Source organism: Lagopus muta, chromosome Z, assembly GCF_023343835.1.
Source record: "Lagopus muta isolate bLagMut1 chromosome Z, bLagMut1 primary, whole genome shotgun sequence".
Lineage (NCBI taxonomy): Eukaryota > Metazoa > Chordata > Aves > Galliformes > Phasianidae > Lagopus > Lagopus muta.
In genome coordinates, this window is record NC_064472.1 from 11,688,398 (window position 1) to 11,704,680 (window position 16,283).

The following is a 16,283-nucleotide window of genomic DNA, read 5'->3' on the forward strand; positions in this document are numbered from 1 at the left end:
TAAGAAGGAAAACTAAAGATAGTATCATTTAGAGTGAAGAAGAGAAAGTTTTGGCAAGACCTGACAGCAGATAAAGAAGGGCTATAAAAAGAACTTTTTAGAACTTTTTAGCAGGTTCTGTTGTGACAGGACAAGAGAAAATGGTTTCAATGGTAAAACAGCCTTCTGAGGAAAAGAACAGACAGGGCATGGGAGAACCTCCTTAAGGAAAATAAAATTATTCTTCAGTAAAATACAGAAAGGACTTGTAATATTTATTCTAGTAAACAAGATCATGGCACAAACTCAGCACTTGTAAGCATTTGTCCACACCCTGTAACATCACACTCCTTGTTCAGTTTTAGCTTCAAAATGGTACTCTTCCAGAGGGTACACAGGAGTTTTAGGAAGCAGCATGTACTACTTATTGCTCTCTATGGACAATATGGGACAAGGCCACAGTGTTCTGGAGGAAAGAGAATTAAATATGGGTATAGGATGTGTTGTGCCACATGTTCCTGAAGTAACAGAATTGTCCCTGGCTCATTTTACATTCTAACTTTTTATATACTAACTTTTGTCCAATTCATCAGTGGTTTCTTTTATTTTGGTTGCTCCAAGTGTTCTGAATTTGCTTGAGTTTGTTTCCAGTTTTATACTATTCCTTTCTATTCATCTTTTGCCATTTGCTCCAGCTTCTGCTTTCTTTGTGCTTAATTCTTATATTTTAAGTCAAATAAGACTTATTTTAGGTTGTTGGTTTCTATCATATATTCTCATATATCCTTTGGATTGGAGGAATGTATACTTGTAATCTGAGTATACCATAATATATAATCATTTTCCTTGAATTGTTTCCTTGTTCTTACCTCTCATGAAGTACTGCATATCAATTTTCAGAGCTACAGTCTGTCTACTGGGAATCTGGTTGATTTATTTTGCTGCATTCTTTTCATCTAAATATATCTGAGTATTCAAAATTCTTTGCTGTCACAGGTGATGGTAGATGATTCTGTTAATTGTTCATTAGAAGCCTTATTTTCTTAATCTTTTTAGGCTATTCATGTCTAGTAGGCCCTTAATACAATAACAGCTTAAATTCCTATTTAAAAACTACTCAGAATTTTCAGCAGGTTTGTATGCCACAGTATTTATAAAAGGGCCTAGCCTCTTTGTGAAGAACAAAGAAAAACAGCATTGCCCAGTGTAGAAACAATGCATGTATCTACTATAAATGTTTGGAAGAAACAACCTGGAGTTAGAGAGGTATTCTTAGAAAACAAGATTTCTGTTTACACAGGAACAATAGTGAAAGAGGAAAACAAAAGCTTGGAATGCACAAATGTATATAAAAATGCAACAAAGAGAAAAGCCTCAGCACAAATTCAGTCCTTTCAAAACATACTAAAAGCTTCCAGCAGCTTGTAACATAACATTTTAATGTCCTGAAGCTCACAGTAATGTAAAGTTATGAGACAGAGGTTGTATCTCTGGATGACGGAAAAATAAATTCAAATTAAACTATAGTGGCATGGGTGCTACAGAGAAGTCGTCTAAATGCAAAACACATGGGAGAATAAGGATTAGAGACAACTCAAGTAATCCCTACAGTGGTAGAAAGAGCAGGTCTAACTGAGGAAACAGGAAAGTACAGATTATTTTTGGTACAAAAGAAGTATAAAAACACATTATATATATGTGTATATATATATTATATATATATATATATATAATTTTTATATATATATATATATTACATGTATATATAAAATAATGTATAAAATTGGATAAAAATTTCCCTAAATAAATGTCTTAAAACTACAAACTAAGAACAGTTAGAATAAGGGGAAAACACAAAAAACAAAACCCATGAAAATGAAGAGACTCAGATCTATACCACTCAGTAAACCTTTCAATTAATGTTTTTTTCTCTCTGAGAATCTGAAATTCTGAATGTTGGCAATAGCATTCAGAAATTGCCTGTTAGTGTGATTTAAAACACATTACACATTACTCAGACACTAACGAGGTCAAATTGAATTTTACCTTTTAAAACTGCTACACATTTTTTAAAATGGCAGTATCCATCTTCGTAAATCAGACTACCTAGGAACATTCCAGGGCACTGGAACCTGATTGCCTATACTAATCAACTGCTGGGATGATCTCTGGCACAGATTTGGTCCATGTCAACTAGTGGTCTCCAAATCAGTGTGGTACAATCTGGAACTGCACCAGCAGTCAGTTCCAGCAGGTGATCTGCATGCAACCACAGCGTTTTGGAGAACAAGACAATTTAGAAGTATGGACATTGAGTATATAATATCAGTTGTCCTCCATGTCAATATTCCTTGCATATTTAATTTGCTGGAAAAAAAAAAAAAGATGCAACTGTAGTGACTATCCGGCATAAAGGAATGCTGAAAGTCTTTCATATGAATAGGTACAAATATTGTACTTAAAATACATTTAAGAAAGTATGAATAAGTATCTTACTTTTTGAAGTATATATTACTAATAAACTGTAAGTGATGTTTTATGCAACATCAAAGCTGCAAATGCTAATCAAGTATGACAAATCTGCAAGACATTATGCTTTACTGTTACTTTATGTGGGATGAAGGGGAAACAACTATTCCTTAAACCTAATGTTCATTACTGTTTTTACCATGTTGTGCGCATGCTGAAGGAATGGAATTAAGGGAATACCCTCAGATTAGATGGTACTCCAATGTGATAGAACTAGTAATCCGATTACAGAGCGAGCTATGCACAAGATGCAGAGTTAATACAGCATGAATGCAAACTTGCATTCATAAGAATGTATATTCATCATAAGAAAATCTTTACATCAGAATCTTTCTGATATCATTTACAATTCAAGGAACATTGATAGCCTAAAACTACTACATCACTGTAAGCAGCAGTGAAGTATGCCACAGAAGCCATCTTCAGCTTCTTTCCGAACTATTCATTCCAAGTACAGAAACAATTTCCTAGGAAAGACTTGATAATACTTATTTACAATTACTTAATGAAAGATTAATGAATTTCTCTCAGAAGAAATCATGCTTTCCAAAACAGTCTGCTTATTAACTACGCAACCCATAGGCCGTAAAATAAAGTAACAGGAATGGTTGTGGCAAAAGCCAAATGTATAATAATTGCAAAATTGTCAGCATTAGCACTTGCAGGATTTGAGATCACTGGTATCTGAACTTCTCTACCTGCATAACTGTACCTCTAAGAGATGAGTTTTACCATACTGTGGAAGATTTTTATAAACATCACATTTTATGAACATTATAAACAATATTCATTTATAAACATTCAGATGTTCTTTTCTTCCAGACTAATGGTAAAGATAAAATTACAGGCAGTCTCAAATGGTACTTGGAAATCATGATACCACATAAGACAACAAAAGCCGAGGAATTTACAGAACTTTTGTTGCCCTTCGACATTTGCAGAGCTGGTGACTTCTAAAGAACCCCAGCTCCACATATTAGCTGATGTGCACTAGACAACGTGTCATTTAACACGTATTAACTAATTAAGATGAACACCAAGGAGCTTTGGTTTCAATAAGATTACTTAAAAGGTTAAAGATACATACACTCTTAACTGTCTGTCTCCGTGGAGCAAAAACTTTTAAAAAGCTACCTTTAGTTGGATAAAAAAGTAAATTCAGTCTGCATCAGAATGTAAATATTTGGCTGTCAGTGATTTGCAGTTCTGAAGTAACTTCCTATATCTGCCAGAAAACCTGGCGATATAAAACTGTATTTAAAATAACTAGAGTTTTTTCCAGATTGTATGAACTGTTATAGTATGCTGATGTAGAAAAAACTCAGAAAGTCCAAGATCCTGAGAGATGTTCAAGTCAAATGCAAAAAAAAAAAAAGCAATATAAAATTTTAATTTTGAATATTCATTGTATCAACCTCCCTCATAGTCTGTATTTCTATATTTTAATTTGGGTGTTCAGCTGCTCATAGACTTAGATTTTCTTATTACATCAAACATAAGAATAATCATGTACGTTTGTACAAGGCTGTCAAAAATAACAATAAAATCAAGTTTGAGTTTTATATGAATATGACAATTGGAGGAAGTTAGATTACAGTTTCTACCTTAGTGAGCAACTGTTCCTAAAAGACAACTACTTATAATTTTGTCCAAAGCAAATGCTGACTTTGCCATCTCACACGGTGTAGGCCAAGCAGCCATCAGCTAGTGGAACATAGACTGCACACAAAAGGTACCAAAACAATAGAAGCATGGCAGCCACAAAGATTCATGACTTCTTAAGGCAGGGGGAGAAAAAGAAAAGCACAGTAGTTCAGAGTAGTAAAACAATTGTTGAAACAAGTGAAAAGAGTAGAAACAAGTGACTGGGAAAATTATACAGAGTGATGAGAACAAACAATCTGTGAGTACATTGAAGAGCCGAGGCTACTTCTGAATGACTTAGTTACCTCTTTTTCAAGGTCTTCAGACTCCCACACATTTAGAGAATAGATATGAAATCTTGTTTACAACATTTATACATCACAGGTTAGTTTTGTGCAGTTATATTCAGCCAGTAAGTTTTGTCCATTATACTATCAATTGACCTTAGATCAATGGCTGTGCAATTACCCAATACCCACAGTGACAGCTTGGACAAGGGATTTGGCATCCACAGATGGCTTCAGTGGTTGAGTAAATCAAAATAAACTCTTGGATTGAAGGACTACAGCCTTCCATCTCTCTCACTCTTGCCACAAATCCTATGAATAGAGCATATTAAGCCATTCTGTACGCCTAATAACCTGCTTTCCTTAAAAAATAACATTCTTTGTCTAGAATGACCAAGAAACACAATACATGAATTCTTACTTCATAACTTTCAATACATAACAGTTTTCATTTATATTTGATTCTTAAGATTAGATGATGTATTCTTTTGGAAGATAAACTTGAGTTACAATCTTGATAATCAAAAGAAAAAAAAAATAGCTACAATCTTTGAACCACACATCATTAATAAGACATCAGCAATTATTGATGTTCATTCAAGAGTGTCTGATGCAAACATTTTCTCATCAACCTACACAACAGTTTAAATTTTAATTTCAATTAATTTTGAAAAGATTTAAAATTAAATGTTAAACTCTAGAATTTTACGTAAACTTTACTATCTGCTTACTTTTTGAATAAACTCATTTCTGTAAGTGAACTTTATTTATAAAAATATGTACGCCCTTTCTGTGCCAGACTGTGTATTAAAGCTTTGCAAGGTTGATGCTTTCCCTCTCTTGCTTCTATGTAATGTCCAAGTTCCTTTATTTAAATCTATCTGACTGGACCATCTCACTAACTGCAATAAGTGTAAGGTCTGGATCACAGAAACAGCCACAAAGCACAGCTCCTATGTATGAAAAATATTCAGTAGCCCTAACAGGGAAAATTATTCTGGCACCTTCATTTTCCTCTCATACCAGAAACAAGATGCAGGCACATCAGCATTTTCTGTAAAGCTTGTTTTGTATGATATGCAGAGGAAGGCTTGTGAAAGAAGCCCCTGAGTTAATATCAGTTAAGTCTTGTCAGATATTTCGATTTCAGCATTTTAATGCAGACAGGTAGGGCGCAACCTGGTCATATTTTCTAAAACATCAGTCAAAGATGGAATTTTTGCCAAGTTCTTTTCAAGTTCTGAGCAGACAGGTTCAAACAATTTCTAAACCTGCGAAGAATATAATATACAGAATCTATTTCGCACAATGTACTATCTGCTGTGTCCCAGTATTCAGTAGGGTTGTGAATATATGAAGTATGAGACTGCCAAAACTATGGGTATAGAAGAAAGAGCTAGGACCTATAAAGTGGAACATGGGATGCAAAAATCTCAAGAACAGAAGACCCTGCAGAGGGTTGGATGATGTGACCTCTGGGCTTTTTTTTTATTCAGAGAGTGGTGAGGCACTAGAATGGTTTGTTCAGAGAAACTATGAGTTTCTAATGGCAGGAGTGTTGGAACTAGATGATCTTTGAGGTCTCTTCCAACCTAAGCCATTCCAGGATTCTATGATTCCAACAATAAATTAATAATCCAAAAGAGGACTGCAGTGGAAGACAAGTGGAAAAAAAATGAAAAATAAAATGTAAAAGAAATTTTCCACGTTACACTGGGCAGTCTGTGGGAAAGAACTGTTTTTACGTGGTTTTGATCAGAAATATTTATTTCTTTGCTGACATTTAAAGAGTTTAATATCAAACATAAAAACCCTCCAAAAAAAGTAACAGAAACAATTTTACAATCATATTTTTTCAAAAATAAAATGCACTGTAAGACATCATAATCACAGGAAAAATATTTCCACTGAGTTTTACTTATCACTTACAGTTTTTTAAAAACTTTACGGTTTTTAACTGATCAACTTTGGAGTCTACAATCTGCTATTTATCCATCTGGTATAGAAAAAGTTGACATAATTGAGTGAAGACTTTATATCTCTGATCTTTCTGAAGGGATCAAGTCTTTTGCAAGGGCATAGTGAAGAATAATTTGCTCCAAAAAACAAACAAAAACACCCAACAACTACAGGCCTATCTAGATTATAGCTACTGTAGTTATTTCTTTTATTCTTTTGTTATTTTCTTTTTCTCAGTTTTTTCCTGAATCCGCATTTTTATATTTCAGCATGGTTTTTTTTAAATACTACAGGAAGAAATAAAGTCCTTGTAACTGCAGTAATTCAGATACAATAATTTTATAAATCTCTTGGACCTAAAAATCCATATTTAGAATAATATAATCACATATTATAATTTATTTAATAGGAAATAAAAATATCTTTTCCATGTAGCCATTTTTTATAGTTTCATATCCACTCATTTCTTGTGAGTGTAGTTAGGAAATTTTGCTAAGACATGAACAAAATTAAGGGCATAAACTAACTCTTAATTATATTCAACTTATAAGATTTCATAATTAAATTAATTGCCAACCATGAGATCAGGCTACCCAGAATCCCACTCAACCTGGATGAAACTATTTAAATTACCTAAAAACATAGGATGCAAATTTAGAGACATTTAGAATAGACGCAAATACTCTTAAATCACAGTTGTAATAAGAATTTGGGTGAGCTAAGACACAGATATACAGCCTGGTAAGAGAATAAGAAAGCACAGATTACACCAAAATTACTCTTCAATTATTCTAATTATTAAAGAGTTGCTGCACTGAATGACAGTTCAAGAAAATTAAAAGTTTGATAGTGCTGAAAGGGTAAGGATTGATAGTGCTGATGTCTTGTTTCCTCATATTTTCTCTCTCTCTCTTGCTTTTGATCCAGAACCTTCCTTCCCACCCTAAATAACAGTTTCCCTACCCTGCCTCACTGTCCAGGATACAGCATAAACGTGTTCTCAAGATTAAATATTTAATGAAGTAAACAGCTTCTCTTTTCCCCAGGTTATTTCCCTGACATTTTAGAGAGTTAGTTATGCTTCTGTGATCAAATAAATGCTAAATGGTGCAAGGTAAGCAATAGACATATGTGGCTAAAAGTGTGGAAAGATAAATAGGACAGGGAGTTCTCATTCTGTACTGGAAAGCTGTTGATGTGCCTACGCCTAGATCATGTGTCCATGTCTTGCATAGCACATCTTCAAGAGGAAGTACACTGTCCATTTATTTAATCTGTGATCTGTATCAAAGTTTCAGGATGTGTTAGTATCTACTGAGAGAAATAAAAGAAGGCAAAAGAATTTCTGCTCAATAAACGTTTAAGTGGGACCATGAATATTTAGCAAATCCTGCACTGGAAGAAGTAATCATGAAAGTACGACAGGTAATTCAGCTCAGTAAAGTAAAATACAAGCTGGAAAGGTCAGTGTAACTTGCCCATCTGGGAACGAGGAAGTAATGTTCCCTCTTTAATGAGTTTAACCATGCTGAACTTTGAATAGGTTGTGGTGCAAGAGACAATACTTTCAGAATGACAAATCAGTACTCACCTCACTTTAAACACGTGCCTTTAGCTGAGTTTGTATCCTAGATCCTTATATTCCTATACAGTCAGTGAATAGAAACAGACTGTTAAAGATTGTGACTCATCCTACCTGTTTTAGGTACATATTGAAGGACAAGACAAATCTGAGAAGCAGTTCTTTCTTCACTGACTTCCAACAGGGAACCTATGCAGGCTGTTGTAAGTATCCACACTTAGAAAAAGCTGCAGTCACAGTAGCAATCAAGATGGATATGAAAGAGAAACAGCAAAAATAAATCAGAAAAAAATACAGAGATTGGAACAGCAAACAGCAAACACTGACAACTGCAAATACTGTTTGAAGGGCCTGCTTTCAGAGTCTGAAGATTTCACGCATGTCCAAGATTGATGCTCACCCTTTTTTCACTCTGCTCTCAAATCAACTAAAAAATTATGGGCAAATCCTACTCATCTTGATAAAGTTAGGATTTGGACCTAAAGTCTGAATGAAACGTGAGGTTAGAATTTATTTTAACAAAAGTGATCGAGTGTGGATGAGAAAAGTATTTAAGGCCAACAACCTTTTTATTATTTGTGACAAAATCTTAAAAGAACAGAAGACAGAAAGGGGATTTCAAGTGAAAATTAATAAAATCACTGATGGGTAATATTGCTTTATGCAATAATTTAACTACTATTCTTACACCGTATTGTATTGATGATTGTATTCACTGGGATATTAATATAATTAAAACAATTATATAATTAAGTCTAAGAAAACAAAAACAATATCAGTATTTATATAACATCTACTCCACATGCTCAATTGAAAGAAACCTTATTGTTGCTGCCAACTTTTATTAATAATTGTGGGCAATTTTCATACTCTGTTCAATATTAATTCATAAACTAATATGTATTGAATGTTTATTACTGGGGGTAAAATAGTAGCCCTGTTTTCTGTGATTTGGAGGCTGGAAGAAGATTAAATGGACTAAAGTTAGTAATGATGTGCTTAGAAGGAGGAGCTAAGCATCAACAGATGGCAGAACCAGACAGAAAGTTCATGTCTACTAATATTTACTAGTTGTAACCAAATATAGCAACTTCTAAAAGCCAGTGTACAGTGTACTGAAATGTGCCTTTATAATCTGGGGAAGAAAAATAAAATACTTGTCCTCAAATCATAGCTGATATTTTTTTGTGTGTGTGTGACAAAGAATCATTTCATACTACTAATTAAACTGCTTACAGTAAAATACAGTAAAATGACAACTTTCATAAATTAAATATTGCTTCATATATTAACCCATTTAAAATCCATTAAATCATCTCACTGATGTGTAGAGAGAAATACTCACAGCTTGCAGTTCAAATTTATGTCAACAAAACATAGATGGGTCATATATACCTACGAAGAGAAAACAAAACAGAAATGAGGGGAGTAGAGAGGAGAGAACAATTTTAATTCCAGAGTGACTGGAACAATGGTTTTGTTTTTGAAATTTTCTGCTGCTTTTTCTTTTCTTTTCTTTTTTTTTTCTTCAGAGAAGAAGACCGATTTTGTCCTATGAGGAAATCTGCATTTAGAAACTTTAAGAGATAAAGCAACAATACAGTTTGCTTAGTAATCATAGCCTACAATCTTCTGTGAGAGATGGACAAGTTGAAGGTACTAGCAATCTGTTATTTCTGCCTCCTTTAGAAGCAATTATAATAGAATTTTAGTGCATTAGAACAGAAATGTGGGCTTTTTAATTATGGTAATGACCTAGAAACTTACTGAATATGTCACTACATAAATTCTGTTTTTCATAAAAGTAGGCGTTCTTGTTCTGTAATTGGGCACAATTTTGTGTTTTTTAGATTTCACTGTTAATTTTTTCTATCTCTGAAGGCCTTCTGCTCTGTATATATTTTTCTTTCATTATGAAGCAGACCACAAAACAAAACCAAAGCTCCTTCTCTCAATGCCCTTTCCTTTGCACTCAAACAAAGAAATCAAAGCAAAATAATTTCTGGAAGGCTATAATCAAGCCAAGGAATGCTATTTAGAAGGAAGTTTTCTACATGAATCTAATGGAAATGGTGAGTTTCGTTCATCCTGTAGCAGACTGAATTCTGATTGTTCTTTCCCAAATGATCTGAGTTTAAAATAACAATTCAGTGACTGCGTTCTCATTATTTCAGATTTAAAATACTGTAAGCTGTACTGTTAAATTGGACTGAGCCTGAAAATTCCTTTTTTGTATGAAGCAATTGTATTGCTTCATACAAATAGTCTGATACTCAGAGAATAAACTACTGCTATGATATATAGAAAATCAGGGGATGATAAGAGCAGGAAATCAGTGAATATTTAGGAATAAAATCTTGCATTTTCCTCTCAGTTTTTATGCAGTACTTCCACTATTTAATATTCAGACACTCATTTTTTCAGTCTCCTCAGTTTCTTGAAAATGTAGAACAGCAACTCAACATACCAAGACAAAATGTAGAAAGATTTATGATTTTTTGCATAATTACATTTCTTACTGGATTGTTTTCTGTGCATTCATTGTTACAATAATAAATTTTTTTCCTATTATGATTGATGAAAATTGAAGCTTCCTCCTGCAAAAGTTACATCAATCTATAAACCCTTCATACTTCATATCACTGTGGTTCTGTACTCAAAAAACTTTATAGTTCTAATCTTACTTTCTTCTTCTCTGCTTTTTTTTTTTTTTTGTCTGCTTTTCTTTTTCATCTTACAGGACATTAGTATCATACAGTTTATATTGCACTGGTGGGTATACAAGTAAAGCAGCTAAAAGAACGTATTTCCTGAATTGCTTTGTAGATAACAAAGAATTCAGTTCATTAGTTCAATAACAATAAAGTCTCATTTTAAAAGGGCACAGAAAATTAAAAAGTACTACCAAATGTCTGAAAACACGTAAAAGAAAGAAAAAAAAGTCAAATGGAAGGAACAGAGCAATTGTTTTTAAATTAGGTTAATAAGAGATGACATGGAAAAAATATGGAAGAAAAAAAGTGGAATGCCACAGTGCAGTATAGAAAATTGGGAAAACAGCTGCTTTCTCCAACACAGGAGTAGTAGGTTGGACGTGATGATCTGAAAGGTCTTTTCCAACTTGAGCAATTCTATGATTCTGTGATTAGCTGCTGAAATAGCTGATTCAAATCAGATAAATGAGTTCACTGCCTTGATAAGGGAAACGGGATCAGGATCGGGATTAGACTAGGGATTCTACACCTAAATAGGCAAGCACAGGCATTTTAAGACTGTAATACTGAGAGAGGGACAAGGATGATGTCAGTGACTGTGACACACTTTGGAAGCTCAGGAAGTCTGAGAAAAAGAAGTAAATTGTAATGTAAGCCTGTAAACCTGATAAACTGCACAGAGGTGCATTGCTCAGGTAAAAACAAACAAACAAACAAAAAAAACCAAGTTATTTCAGTGACTCCAGTCAGGAAATCCAATAATCCAATAACTTGCGTGAGTCCTCCAAAATGCACAAGTTGCAATCAAAATGATATTGCTAAGGAGCAGCTGCATTTATCACATTCCTGGTAAGTGATGAGCAAATCATAAGTAAAACAAAAAACAACAATAAAAGAATAACCCAGCGAGAACAAAAACACAAACATATTTACCCCTCCCAGGACTGAATTTCAAGCAGGGAAATTGCATTAAAATGAGGTGGCTTATTAGAAAGAAATCAAAAGGGAAATTTTAGATATTATCTCCTTGTAAGTGCTTTACTTCATTGGCACAAGAGATTTTCAGTAAAAGTAGGAGCTTTCGTATCAGGGGTAATGGAAAAACGTGTTTCAAAGGTATGTAAGAGAGGAAGGTTTGGAACAGAATAACACAGTTATCTATTAAAAAAAAATGCCAAAAATAAATGGAAAACACTAAATAGTTTTGAAGGAATACATCTCCAAAGTTACTGAATTAGAGTGTAGAAATTCAGGCTCAATTCCAGTGTTGTCCAAAGCAGCTCATTACTGTATGTGTATCCTTCCTCTTTTTGCCCTGATACAGGCTAAGTACTATTTCTCACTTACTTGCAGTATATCTGACAATATTTTATATAAACCCAGTTCACCATGGGAAAAACTGCAGAATAGAAGAGCCACAGCAACAAAAGTGTACATCAATACCAATAAAACAGACAATTTTATGAAAATAATGATTCTGGCAGCATCTTAGAAAAATAACAAATCATAAAGCAAAAGATACACAGGCATCCTGAATTTAGTTATACACTGCCATAGCTACTGCTTTTGCCACTGCTTCACAGTGTATGTATACTATGTCTAAATATTGTGTGTACATTACAATCAGTTTAATAGTGTTACATATCCTTTCTGCATCCTCATCAAGACTCAAATTGTAACAACTGTCACTGTATTGCCAGAAGGGAGTTCACATAAATAATTTACAGGTAATCCATAAAATAGAGCACAAGGAACTAAAGAGAGATAACGACAAACAAGTATGCAAGAAAGAAGAATTAAGAGATGTAAGTAGAAAACAAAATTAACTGTCACAAAGAAAGTTATGTGTATGACTGCTGGATGCTTGGGTAAAGATCACAAAATGGATTGCTACCTTTGCTTACCAACACCATAACTATTCCACGTGACAAAAATAGAAAAGTTAGAAAGTAGAAATATTTTGTAGTTGAGTAAACGAATGGGATAAATATGCTAAGTATATAAACACATGTGCATTTGGACAAAAAATACAGAATCATTCTTTAAAGAAGCCAATACAAAGACAGAATAATAAACAGTAAATTTGTAACAAAAGATGATTTTATTAAATATCCCTTTTCAGGTCTGAGAAAGCATAACATTTAAATCATTTAAATATCTTCCACAAATAGGCATGCTTTTTCGTAAGCCTATTTTTAAGCCCAAGAAGAGGTTAGCAGCAGTTACTAGAAGCAATTCATGCTGACTCAAAATCGTTGAAAATCCAAAGCAAGACATTTAATGCTTCTTTTCAATATCCAGTAGGGCAGCTAATACTTGAAGTTGCATAACAATATGACGTTTAATTGGATGTAAATAGTACATTCTTTTTGGCACTTAGGTAAAAAGGAGGCAAAATCCCAGACGGTACTTGAGAAAATCCTGCACCTGATCAGTTTTCTAAAAATGGATCTTTCCTAAAGACTACAAAGCTGATTCCTAATTCTAGCATGTTAGGGCTGAAGTACCACTTTTGTCGTTGAAATGAGTAGGAAGCTACGAAGCCTCAAATAACCTACTTCTGTGAGCAAAATCAGTGCCAAAATGCCAGTGGAAGGATGGACTATTTAAAAGGAACCTTGTTTAGAAAATGTAAAGAAGCAAAATCCTATACGTATGCCAAATTATACTATAAGCTTAGACTGAGCTCACTTTGTCAGCAAAACAGGAACAGCATATCTGTTATTTCTTGTTATAATGTAATAACCTTGTGATTATTTGTTATGACTTAATAACTGTCCTCACCAGTGAAGGATTATTGTTGCAGCCAAAACATGAATATATGTTATATAAGAGGATTTTTAGGAAAATCGTATGTTAAAATTGCAGAACTAAGATTGCTTGCATCTAGTACAAGCAAAAACAAATAAATATTTTTTTCCAGTTTCCTGCTGAAACTTGGATATGACCAGAATTTTAGAATACTTAGAAGATAATTACATTGAAAACTACTGGAAGGAGTTTGAGGGAAATATTTAATTTGCAGTTAACGAATGTGCCCCATTAAACAGTGCACTGTCTATCAATAAAACACCAAATATCACAAGGTAAGAAATTTAACTTTGCTTGAGTAAGAAGGAGACTGCAACTCTACAATCATAAAGAAATCAAGAATAGGTCAGCCATCTCACTGTATGGACCTCTGGATGAAAGAATAACTGCCTAATTGTGACATATTCTTCCATTAAATACACTACCTTGAGAGAGAGGGAGCTTGTAACTTTGTCGTTTAATTAAAAGCTGAAAGAGAGAATCTGAAAAAAATGGTAAGTATTTCACTTGCAATTGAAAGTAAATATAACCTTCTATCTTATTATCTCAAGCAAAAAAGGAATATATTGGGAGCAACAAATGACCAATAGAGCAAACAGCAAAGACCTTTATTGCTACCTCCACAAGCTCCAGCACAGGAGATACGCAAGTTGTCCTTGAGCTCTGCTCTACATTCAAGAACATGGACACACTGTCCATCTGACAAATCACATCAGCAAGTACAATTTTACTGATAATTGGCAAGCTCAGATGATGAAAAGAAATAAATTACCTGTGGAGATATGGTCAAATCAACCTGGACATACAGTCAAATCCACCTACTAAGAAAGCAGACTTTTCTCTCGATATCCAAAGTTGCTCAAATGTTTAACCAGAAGCAGTGCATAAGAATTAGAATGGAAGAGAATATTATCAGTGTTCTGATGGACTACAGAAGTCAAATGCGCAGCTACACTATCAACACTGATTTCAGTTCTAAGTATCACACACAGACAAAAAAAAAAAAAGCAAGAATACAAAAAGAAGGAAGTTCAGATAGGAATTTCAAATACAATGCTGAAAGCGTGAAGAAAGATAGAGAAAAAAGCTATGATACAAAATGGAAAAAAAATCGCTGGAATCTGATGTAGAAAATGGATAATTATGAGGGCATATAAACAACAACAAACAAACAAACAAAAAGCAATTAAAATAAACTGGTCTATTATTACTCAGAAACTGAAAAACTGAAAATTTATAATTGGTGAAAACAAATACTTAATAAAAACTTTTATCCCAGTCTTATGGTCTTGTTTATTAACAGGGTCTGATGCAGTTCTAAAACTACATCCTGAATTTTATCAACTTTTACCATTTAGGCAGTATCTGTCTAATACTGACTATTCAGTTGTTTGTGACATTAGCATTCTCTTGGTCGTCCTTGTCTTTTCTCTTCCTTCTGCTTGTCTTACTTACTGTTCTCCTTTATCCAGTAACATTGCAAAGTAACCTTTACCTTTCCTTTATTTTCTTCATCCAAATCAATAGTCTCTGCATTCAAATCAAGCCTCACAAAGAATGACTGGGAGAAGCTAGCATGAAGCTTTCTTTGTTAAACGGAGTGATCTGTAAATGCAACAGATTATTGCCTTTTCTATGAAGAACATGTTATCAACTCTGATCTTAGGCTGAATAAATTGAACCTCAGCTTTGATGTGGTGCAGCAATTTCTATGTTCTCTTGTCTGAAAAGACTATAACACCTCCTAGGGAAGCTACACAGTTTTGTGTTAGCAACCATGTTTTTGACTATAAGTCCTAAGCAACAAGCACTGAAGTAATCACCTTCTTGGATGCAGGCCATTAATACCCTTAAAAAAACAGAGCTAGTAAAAAAAAAAAAAAGATGCTCTGTGTTCTGCCCAGCAAAACTGAAGGCCTCTTAACAAGATGAACATTACTGCTGTTGCATCCCTCAGTGTACGTAGGTTTTGTCTAGGCTGTAGACTTGAAATCCAGACATTAAAGAACATCAGCAAATCAGCTGAACCAAATTCCTTAATTTTTTTATTAATAATCTGCTGGACTTCTACCACTTCTGCAACATTAATCTGAAAATTGGATGTTTTAAATAAAAGTAGGAATGAAAACCGTGCATCTTTAGCATTTGCTTCAATTAATAATCTGGAAAATTATACAACATTCATCACAAGACACAAAAACAAAAGAACCAACAGCCTAAACACCTGAAAGCGTGTTTGAGTTTGAATGTTTCATTCATCAAAACCTGTTCAAAAAGTGATTTATGGCTACTAAGCTACCTGCCTGGAAAATTTACATTTAAATGTGTAAGTCAGGTCAGAAAGTATGGAGAAAAAAAATACAGAAAAACAACCAAAAAAACCCACCCAACCAAACATCTGAAGTGCAGTTTCGTAATATATATTTTATCAACAGTGCACCAACTTCAAAATATTGCAATATAGTACAGAAATAATACAATACACAGTTTATTCCTATAAACACAGGAACTCATACAAATGGAATTAATTCACCATAACCTAAGGGGATTAGTACGATTTGCATTCAAAAGAGTCAGAGAAGAATACTAGTAGAAATTCATTTCACTTGCACATATTATACTCTTTTATTCATTACTATTAAAACTGCACTTCTCTGCTTAACTCTTTGGCAATAGCAGCTGCAACACTTGAGGTCTTCCATTTTTAATGGAGTGTTTATGTTGATGGACAGTGCTTGTCAAATGTGAGCAGTATAATTTAGTGAAACTATTCTTCAA

At 33.7% G+C, this 16,283-nt stretch overlaps 1 protein-coding gene across 29 annotated transcripts in view; it reads right to left on the minus strand.

Moving 5' to 3' along the window:
* PRLR (prolactin receptor) overlaps positions 1–16,283 on the minus strand; it is a 180,523-nt gene that overhangs the window by 125,794 nt on the left and 38,446 nt on the right. For 28 of the 29 annotated variants that reach the window (XM_048931112.1, XM_048931106.1, XM_048931088.1 and 25 more), the window contains 2 exons: positions 9,326–9,375; positions 8,095–8,207 (listed from right to left, as the gene is read on the minus strand). The gene's annotated coding sequence lies outside the window, so the exon portion shown is untranslated. The remainder of the gene's footprint in view (positions 1–8,094; positions 8,208–9,325; positions 9,376–16,283) is intronic. The other variant, XM_048931107.1, reaches the window with a different exon arrangement.